A 9,347-nucleotide genomic window follows, 5' to 3' on the forward strand; every position below is an offset into this window, starting at 1 on the left:
AGGATATCTTATTTTTCTGAGCACAATGCCCCGCACATATTAGACATTCAGTGAAGGAGTGAATGTGTCACCAAGCGAGGACGGCACAAGTGAAGCACTGCTGTGGCGATTTCCATTCTTCGGGCATCAAACATACAGAAATATTACTATTGTGTAATTTATTTTCCAAGACAAAAGCCTCATTTTTAATTATTTTCTTTTGCTGAAAATCTTTGAACCTACTTGAAGAACTGTGCTTTGTAATTATTATTATTATTTTTGTGTGTGTTATGTGCCCAGGCCTCTAGAACTCTCATTAAGACTTAATGCATTCCAACTTTTCTTTTGCAGAGGAAACACATTCTTATAATAGAGCCAATCTCTAGCCGACTAACCATTCTAAGTATGAAATCTTCCCTGGCAGCTGCTGACATTTGTCTGAACACATTAAATGTATTGGTCTTTTTAGGCTCTGGCTTTGTTCAGTTCTTCCTCACCAGCTGTAGAGAAAGTCCCTGGCTGGGATGTATTTTCAACCACGTAGTTTATAAACCAATCCCCGAATAAGGAACGGCTTCTAAAGCTATCAGATTTATGCTGTTTTAAATGGTGATTGGAGAAAGACAGAATATAAACACCAATCATTTCAAAGTATCATTCTTAATTCACTTACTCTGTGCTCCTTTTCTGTAGGAGGGACAAAATTTATATGGAAGAAAAACTGTGCTCAAGGGGCGTTACTTTCACTGGAGAGACCAAGCCTGAATTTCAAAACAATGCAGGATGGCGTTGAACTATTGTACTGAACAGAGGAGGAAGACTGTGGTGAGCTTGAATAGAGAGGAAGGCATCTAGGGAAGCGGGGAGACTTGATCTAGAACTTGGGAAGCCAGAGGGTTTCTACAGGTAGAATCCTCCAAGACTGGAGGAACACTAGGGTTGACAGCCTGGGCACGAGGTAGATATGGTGGGTGTTTCCATGGCTTGGAGCAGAAGGGCTGGTTCAGGGCTGCCCTGGAGTAGCTTGAGGGCCATTAGGGGGTCATGCAATAATCTCCATCAATATATGGACCGGTTGTCATCTCTCTTGACCCCTCTACATGTTTGTCTTTGGGGTATTCACGCCTCCTTTCTGGCATCCCCACCCACCTCGTGCCTGGTCTCCTCTGCAGCTCAGACCCTCTCTGCCCACGTCTTCTACCTGTCCAGATTTTATCCTGGCCTTTCTTGCCCACTGTCCCATGGGCTTCTCTAAATCATCTTCTTTCCTGCCGACAAACTGACTTTGATTTTCTCTGGGTTGCTGGTCTTGAACAAAAGAGATCACCTAGCTTTTCTTTTTCTTTTTTCTTTCTTTTTTTTTTTGCAGTACGTGGGCCTCTCACTGTTGTGGCCTCTCCCGTTGCCGGAGCACAGGCTCCGGACGTGCAGGCTCAGTGGCCGTGGCTCACGGGCCCAGCCGCTCCGCGGCATGTGGGATCTTCCCGGACCGGGGCACGAACCCGTGTCCCCTGCATCGGCAGGCGGACTCTCAACCACTGCGCCACCAGGGAAGCCCCACCTAGCTTTGCTTATTGAAGGCATTTATTCTATCGTATCTCCATTTAAAAGATGAAGTTATGAACTCAAATGCATCTTTAATCCTAGCATGTGTGGGGAAGATAAAAAAATTGCTATCCTGATTCTGAAAGATTGTTTGCTGTTACATTACAGAATAATGGGTGTTAAGATTGATTATCTTAGGTGGAGGAGAAAAAAATATGGAGGGTCTCAAAAGATAAATGAAAGATGTTGGACTCAGCCCTGTAGTAATAAACAGTATTTGAATGGACATTATAAAGAACTATTGCTTGGAATAGACAGAGGTTAATCTATATTTATGGTGGATAATTGTGTAGCAGAGGGTATGAATCATCCTCAGAGGCCCTAGATGAGTCAAAAGAATTGCTAATTATGTCTTTTTTGTGCAGCTTGGGGCCACGGGTAAAAATATCTGGGTATCGTGATTGATACCAGCATGTGTAGAAATAGGTCAAGATGAAATCTTCCTGACAGTGAAAAAGCAGTGCCAAGAGTTGCATTTTCAACGTCTTTCAGATCCTCCTCTGCTTCTCATTCCCTCCCCATCACCCAGCTCACAGTCTCGTCACTGCAGGCTTTGATGATCGCCGTCGTCTCTTACCAGGGACTGTTGCTTCTACTCTTTTTCTCCTCTGAAGCAGCCCATAGATCTATGTCAGATCAATCTTCCTAAAACATTTCTTTCACCATACTTCCATTAGCTGTGCGATTTAACCTTCCTAAACCTCCGTCTCCTGGTTGGAAAATGCGGAGATTGCTTTCAGTTTATTTTTCCAGTTCTAAAATTCTCACTCTGTGCCACTCCAGAGTGGCTTTTTTTTTTCGTTTGGCAAATAATACTGAGTGTGGAATCCATGCCAAGCAGAGTGCCACCCCTTAGAGATGCAGACACAGCCCGCGGCCACAGTGCCCTGTTATGGGCAGGGGTCTCCTCACACTGGATTGGGCCCTAGGCTTGGAACTTGTGGACGTGTGTGACCCCCATTTGTGTATGTTTTTTCCCAAATCTACACATTTACAACTAAATGTTAAAAATCACATAATAAAAACTTAAATGGTGAGATAAAAGATGAAATAGTATTTATAAAATTTAAATTTTATTATTTAAGGTGCAATTAATGTTTTGCTCTAAAACTGTTAATATTATTTTAGTGAGATCGGTGTGATTAAATTGGCTTCATTAACTTAGAAAATCTTTTTCTAAAATACTTTTTAAAAAAATTTATTTTGTTTATTTATTTTCGGCTGTGTTGGGTCTTTGTTGCTGCGCGCAGGCTTTCTCTAGTTACAGCGAGTGGGGACTACTCCTCGTTGCGGCGCGCAGGCTTCTCATTGCGGTGGCTTCTCTCGTTGCGGAGCACGGGCTCTAGGCACGCAGGCTTCAGTAGTTGTGGCACGCGGGCTCAGTAGTTGTGGCTCGTGGGCGCTAGAGCGCAGGCTCAGTAGTCGTGGTGCACAGGCTTAGCTACTCTGCGGCATGTGGGATCTTCCCGGACCAGGGCTCAAACTTGTGTCCCCTGCATTGGCAGGTGGATTCTTAACCACTACGCCACCAGGGAAGTCCCTGTTTTGTATTTCTTAATAATGTTTGTAATCCAATGAACACACAAAACTTCACCGAGAAAAAAATGCTGGGAAGTTAGGGGACACCAAGGAGTGGAGAGAAGAAGAGTGAGTGAAAAGTCTTGTTGTACAAGCATGTGTCACACTTCCACATCCCTGGGAGAGCTGTCTGTGTGTGATGAAGTGCACTAACGAAAGCGTGATAGCACAACGTTTGAAGTTGCAAGCAGGATTTTCTCCAGAGAGCACATTTATGAAACAGACTGTGCATGTCCGGGATATTTGATTGTTTTCAAATCACTTATAATGTCTCCAAAGTTCTGTATATTCCACCAAGAAAGAAAATCAACACTTTTTTTTTCCTGTGCCCTTTTTCAACTGTAAACCATACATCTCAAGCAAATCAAAGACGGTGACTGAAGAAGAGTTAAGGAAGGTGGCGCGTCTGTCCAGATGAGCAAGGGAAGACGGGGACAGGAATGAAAAACCTAATGAGATGTTCTTTGATCGCAAGATTTCAGCAGAAATTTCCAAGTCCATGATATGTGTTTATGTGATCAAGACACCCAGAATACCGTAGATGTCTTCAACTGTGTAAAAAACTAAGGCATTAAGTTAGTGCAAAAGCTTTGCTACTTCCATAGTTTCACAATAAAAAAATTTCAATTTCATTATGCTTTCCCTTCCCCCAAGGGTAGGTCTGTTCTTTTTCTGTCTTCAGGCTACCACGCTATGTGACCATGTGGCCTAAGGTGACTTGTCCAGTGGAGGCCGTCAGGGTGCAGGACGGTCATCTGACAGCAGAATCTCAGGTCCCTCCAGAAGCTTCTCTCTCTGTCTTGGTTTCCCGAGTTTCTTTTGTGCTCCAGGGACTCAGAAAAACACACGGAGATGGTCACCATTCAGTGGTCCCCCCGAGATAATGCTGATCTCAAGGCGCTGAGACTTGTTGCGGATCTGGTAGGGAGGGTGGGGTCTGGGGGACAGGTGACCCTCCAGTACATCACCGTGAGACAGCAGACTGATGGCTGGGCATGTCGGGGACCTGCTTGGTACGCAGGGAGGTGACGCCGGTAGCCTTGACGGATTCGGTCTGGCTATGTCCTCCTGGCCGTGACCACAGTGACCTCTGCCAGTTGTGAGGCCTTCAGCTGCGACCTTTGGGTGCTGGGGGGAGGGGAGGGCCAGGACGCTGAGGCTAAGAGGAGCTGGGTGGAAGCTGGGTGGCTCTCGAGAGCGAGCAGCCCTGGCCACGCCAGGGGGACAGCTTCAGAATTGGAGCCAATAACCCGAGTCTGTGAAGAGACGTGCAGAGCAGCATCCCGTTTGGGGCTGGGCTTCAGGACGGGGACGTTGGTTTGTAGAAGAGCTGGCACAGGGGAAGGATGGGGCTGCTTCTGGGCTCCTTGGGGGAAGGGGTGACCGTGGAGGCCTGTCTTCAGGGAGACAGCCACGGGGTGGGGGGCAGGCCTGCTGGTTCCCCCAGGCCCTCTGACCTTGCACACCAGCTCAAGTGGCTGATTTGCCGTTACTCTTTGGGGGTCCCCGGGGCCTCCCGGGGTGCCTGAGATGTTTTGCAGGGTTGGGCTGGCAGGGCCACGTGCCTTCAGTAGGAGGGCTGGGGTGGGAGACCCGTCCAGAGCCAGGGGGGCAAGTGAGCAGAGGCAGCAGGAAACGGAGGGTGTGAATGCTGAGCCCGGGCGGGGAAGGCTCGGAGGCTGCCGTGTTTGTTCCGATTGCTGGGGTGACGTTGAGGATGGCGGACTCGTGGCAGGGCTGCAGGCTGGTGGCGTCTCTGTGGGCCAGCGGCTGCCCTCGGCTGCTTACTTGCGGTCCCGCGTGGATGAGCTGTGAGCTCACGGCTGGGGCCTGGGGTGGCGTGAAGGCAGTGGGGACATCGCACGATCGGCGCTTCCGACCGCGTGGCCCGGATTCCCACCGTGACATTTACGTAGAGTCCCACCTGTCACCGAGCCAGCCAGGGTCTGCTCCCCCGTGCCCAGAAAGCCAGCCCACCGCCGCCGGGGGATGGGAAGGGCAGCTTTTATCGCAGAACCAAGCAGGAGCCCGGGGGACACGGAGCCACGTACACAGGGACTGTGGGACTTTCCACCTTTTTGTTGGACTGAAATAAAACGACGCGTGGGAACTTTAACATCTCGCCCCTGCGTCATCCGTGGTGTATACCCTCTCCTTTGAGAACAGCAGGTCTGGTGCATCCTGGAGCAAGTCCAGCCTCCCAGCTTAGCGTTCCCAGTGGTGGGAAAGACAACCTCATAGATCCGCCAAACCCCAGTGTTTCCCTCTGCGGGGGGCACGCAGGCAGCTGGGTGAGATGGCGTTGGGCCACCAGGTCCGGCCGCGCTACATCAGGGGAGCTGGTTTGCATCCATTCCGAGCTGACGAGTTGAGAGCCAGCGAGCCATACTTTCTTGCTAAAAAAATAAAAATAAATCACTCTTTTAATGTTTCTTTAAATACCTCAAATACTTGTTGATAAAGAAGTTGATATGAACACATTAAGAAATATGGAGACTTTTACTGTTATCTGTCCTATTTTTCAGTTAGAATATAGACTAGTTTGTAACAGGTTTTCTAGGTTTTTGGTAGCTTTCCCAATAACATATAATAAATATTTCTTGGTTGATTGATTAATAAAGATGTTAGTATATGTGTTGATTTAAAAAATATGATTGATTAATAAAGATGTTAGTATATGTGTTGATTTAAAAAAAACACAAAAAATGTGTTGATTTAAAATTGCATTTTAAATTTAAAATGGAACCAGGTGGAATAAATGGAACAGAAGTTAGGAGAAGGGATATTATAATATTAAATGATTAAAGATCAGACAAACTGTAGGTATATTTATATGGTGTACATGTATTTTGTGACATATATGCTCTTCTATATTTCAGTTCAAATGATCTCAGTGTGTATTGCAATCTTTTTGTAAGAAACATTTTGTTTCTCACTCAAATGTAGATATTGAGAAGCATAATAACTTATTCAGGCAGAAAAGTAGTGTTTACAGATTTCATTAAATATCTTTTTATGAAGTAAAAGGAGAAAAGTAGTGACATAGTACGTGGGACATTTTTTATTAACGTAAGAATTGTTTAAGTATATTTTCCCCTAGTGCAAATACCAAGAGCACAACGGCTGCAGAGAAACAGATACTGAAACGCTGCATTGTGATTGTTTTTTCAAAAAAGATGACAGCAATGATGAGTTTCATAGTGAGTGAAGGAGAGGTCTGACAAGAGCCGTATCTACCTGCCAATGTCAGGCGGAACAGCAGCTATGCTCAGCTAGAGTAACGGCCACCAGGACACAAAGGAGGTGCTGCAGACACTTCCTTCATTCCTTGGACGGCCGTGATGTCCCCTGGGGTAGGCACTGAAAAATCGCCAAGGCTCTGGGTCCCTGTTAACGGTAACTCCTTAAAGAGCTGCCTGCAGCATCAGAAAGATACACGATGTTTGAAAGCATGGTTTTCATAGGTGAATTACCAGAAGAAAAATATATATGACTATGTAGTGTGTGTGTGTGTGTGTGTGTGTGTGTGTGCGTGTGTGTTACATTTGCTTATTTGTGAACAAATGTTTGTTTGAATTTGTTTGTGTGAAGTATCTTTTTGTAAATGATAATATAATGCATCCAGAGGGTGTCAAATTCAGGAATGAAGGATTACTTATCCATATATAATACAGTATATAAAGTAGTAAACTGTATAGTATAGATCTGAAGCATTCTTGGTAAAATAAAAAAGGTGCCCTTTGTTAAAATTTCACAGTGCTTCTTTCTTTGTGAAGTCTTATCAAAGTTCTAAGTCCTTTTTCTAGCATGTGTGAGATTCTTCAAAAATACTTTCCTCAGAGATCAAAATTCTAAATTTCAGATTGGGTTAAATACATTTTATAATTCATCCTGCAGCTGTCGGAGCTATAATGGGGTAAAATGAGAATTGCTTTTTAGGGCGTATTTCTCAACAGAGCAGTTTTGAAAATGAAACCAAATTTTCACGCTCCACTTGACATTGGAATTTAAAGTTATTTTTACAGGCTCCACTGCAGTCACTATGTGAAACATTAAAAAAGTTATTAGAATATAGTAAGTTAATAGTTAAAACAATTTTCTTCCAGCATCTTATTCGGTAAATAAAAAACAGCAATACAAATTATACCTTGCTATCACCTTTAATGGGTTTTTGTATTTATGCTTTAACCAAATAACACATTTTCTTGTGTTGAATGTTTCCTCCCTTTTAATTATAGCCAGATTCGCTGCCTCGGCAGGTAGAGCTTTTATTAACTTGAAAGTATGTTTGTTTTAAGTAAGGGCTGTGTGACAGACCCTTCAAGGGAAACCACATTTTCTCTGAAAGGCAGTGCGGTGTCTAAATATAGCCCCAAGTCCCTAGAACATTGAGGGACTGGAACATTGTCAGGTATCCCTACTGGAGACAGATCTGCTTTCGATTTTACAAAGTAGTGACTGTATGAAATCACTGAAGCTGGACCAAAAAAAAAAAAGGCTTCCAATTCATGGTAAATCCCAGAGAAGACAGACAAGCCACAGAGCAGGAGCGAGAAGACCTGGGTCCAGCCTCCTTTTTGTCTTTGATTTGGAAGGCCTCTGACCTTGGGCACCCCCGTGAAGTGGGGCACCACGTTTTTGTCTTATTCTCCGTCCTCCTTCCGTGACCTCCCGCCCCCCGCAAGAGCCTGTCCCCGAGGGCTTGGCCCCCTGACGGCCAGCTAATCCGGGTAAGGGATCTGTGAAGGGCCCCGTTCAGAGAAGGGGGCTTGCTGACCCTAATCCCCATGACTCTGAGAAATCAGGCTCAGGCTACAGCTTAAGGATGGAAGGATTTGGGTTCTTTTACAGTGGAGACTGTTAAGTATCACTCCCGTAGTAATTCCGGAAGGCTTATAAAATGAGAGAATTTCTCCTATGTCTGAGACAGCTTAACTCTTGACATTAACCTGGGAGGCCATGAAGATGTTGCGGCGAAGAGTAAATTCTGGGTGACCTACTGGGCTTAGATGTGTGACTTCAGCGTCAAGCTCTTCAGATACAAGAGACCATCTGAGGTCTGATCACTACTCCTGTGAACTTCCAAAGAGACTGTGGGTCCCAGTTTGAGAGCAACAAGTAGAAAACCCTAGTTTCATATATTTAGATGAAGAGTAGTGAAACAACAAGAACAAAATAACTGAAACCGAACAAAATGAATGGCTTGCCCAGAGTTCTAGCACAAAATGAGGATGGCATCAAGAATAAAAAATTCAGGTTTTCTAGTCTCAGTGGAACTCTCTTTTCACAACAATATACTACTTCTCAAATTTAAATTACGACAAATGAACTTATTTACAAAACAGAAACAGACTCACAGACATAAGAAAACAAACTTATGGTTACCAAAGGGGGAAGGGGCTGGGAGAGCGGATAAATTAGGAGTTTGAGATTAACATACACAATACTATATATAAAATAGATAATCAACAAGGACCTACTGTATAGCTCAGGGAACTCTATTCTAAATGTCTTGTGATAACCTATACAGGAAAAGAATCTGAAAAAGAATACATATATATGTATAGCTGAATCACTTTGCTGTACACCTGAAACTAACACAACATTGTAAATCAACTATACGTCAATAAGAAAATAAAATAAAATTACCATTAATTAGTCAATTGATGAGCTTTTCACGAATGATTTAAATATCCCCCCAAATATAATACTGGCTGAAGACCAGCCGATTGCCATTTTTCTAATAAGAACAAATATTTAGTGGCATCAGTGTGGACAATTCTGAATAGTTTAGATCAGTGCTTTTCGACCATAATGTGCAAACAAATGACTGGGATGTCTTGTTAAAATGCAGGTCAATTTCTGCAGGAATGAGGTGGAGCTTGCATTTCTAACAAGCTCCCTAGAGATTCTGATGCAGCCTGACCAGCAGGGTTAAGACTGAGCACGGAAGACCCTACCACCCTCGGAAAGTTTCCTGCCTTTAGAGAACTCCCACTTGTGGCAGTAGATGAGACAAATGAACAGAAGTAAGACAACAATAAATATAACTTGAATTCATCTGATTTTTAAAAAATGTATATTATTTCTTTCTGAATGATAGATTTTTCCCAATTCGCTGAACGTCCCTCCTGGCCAGCTCCTTTTTTTACTTTTTATAGAGTGTCTAGAAAATCACTGTGTAC

This window comes from Stenella coeruleoalba (assembly GCF_951394435.1).
Source record: "Stenella coeruleoalba genome assembly, chromosome: 18".
Taxonomy (NCBI): Eukaryota; Metazoa; Chordata; class Mammalia; order Artiodactyla; family Delphinidae; genus Stenella; species Stenella coeruleoalba.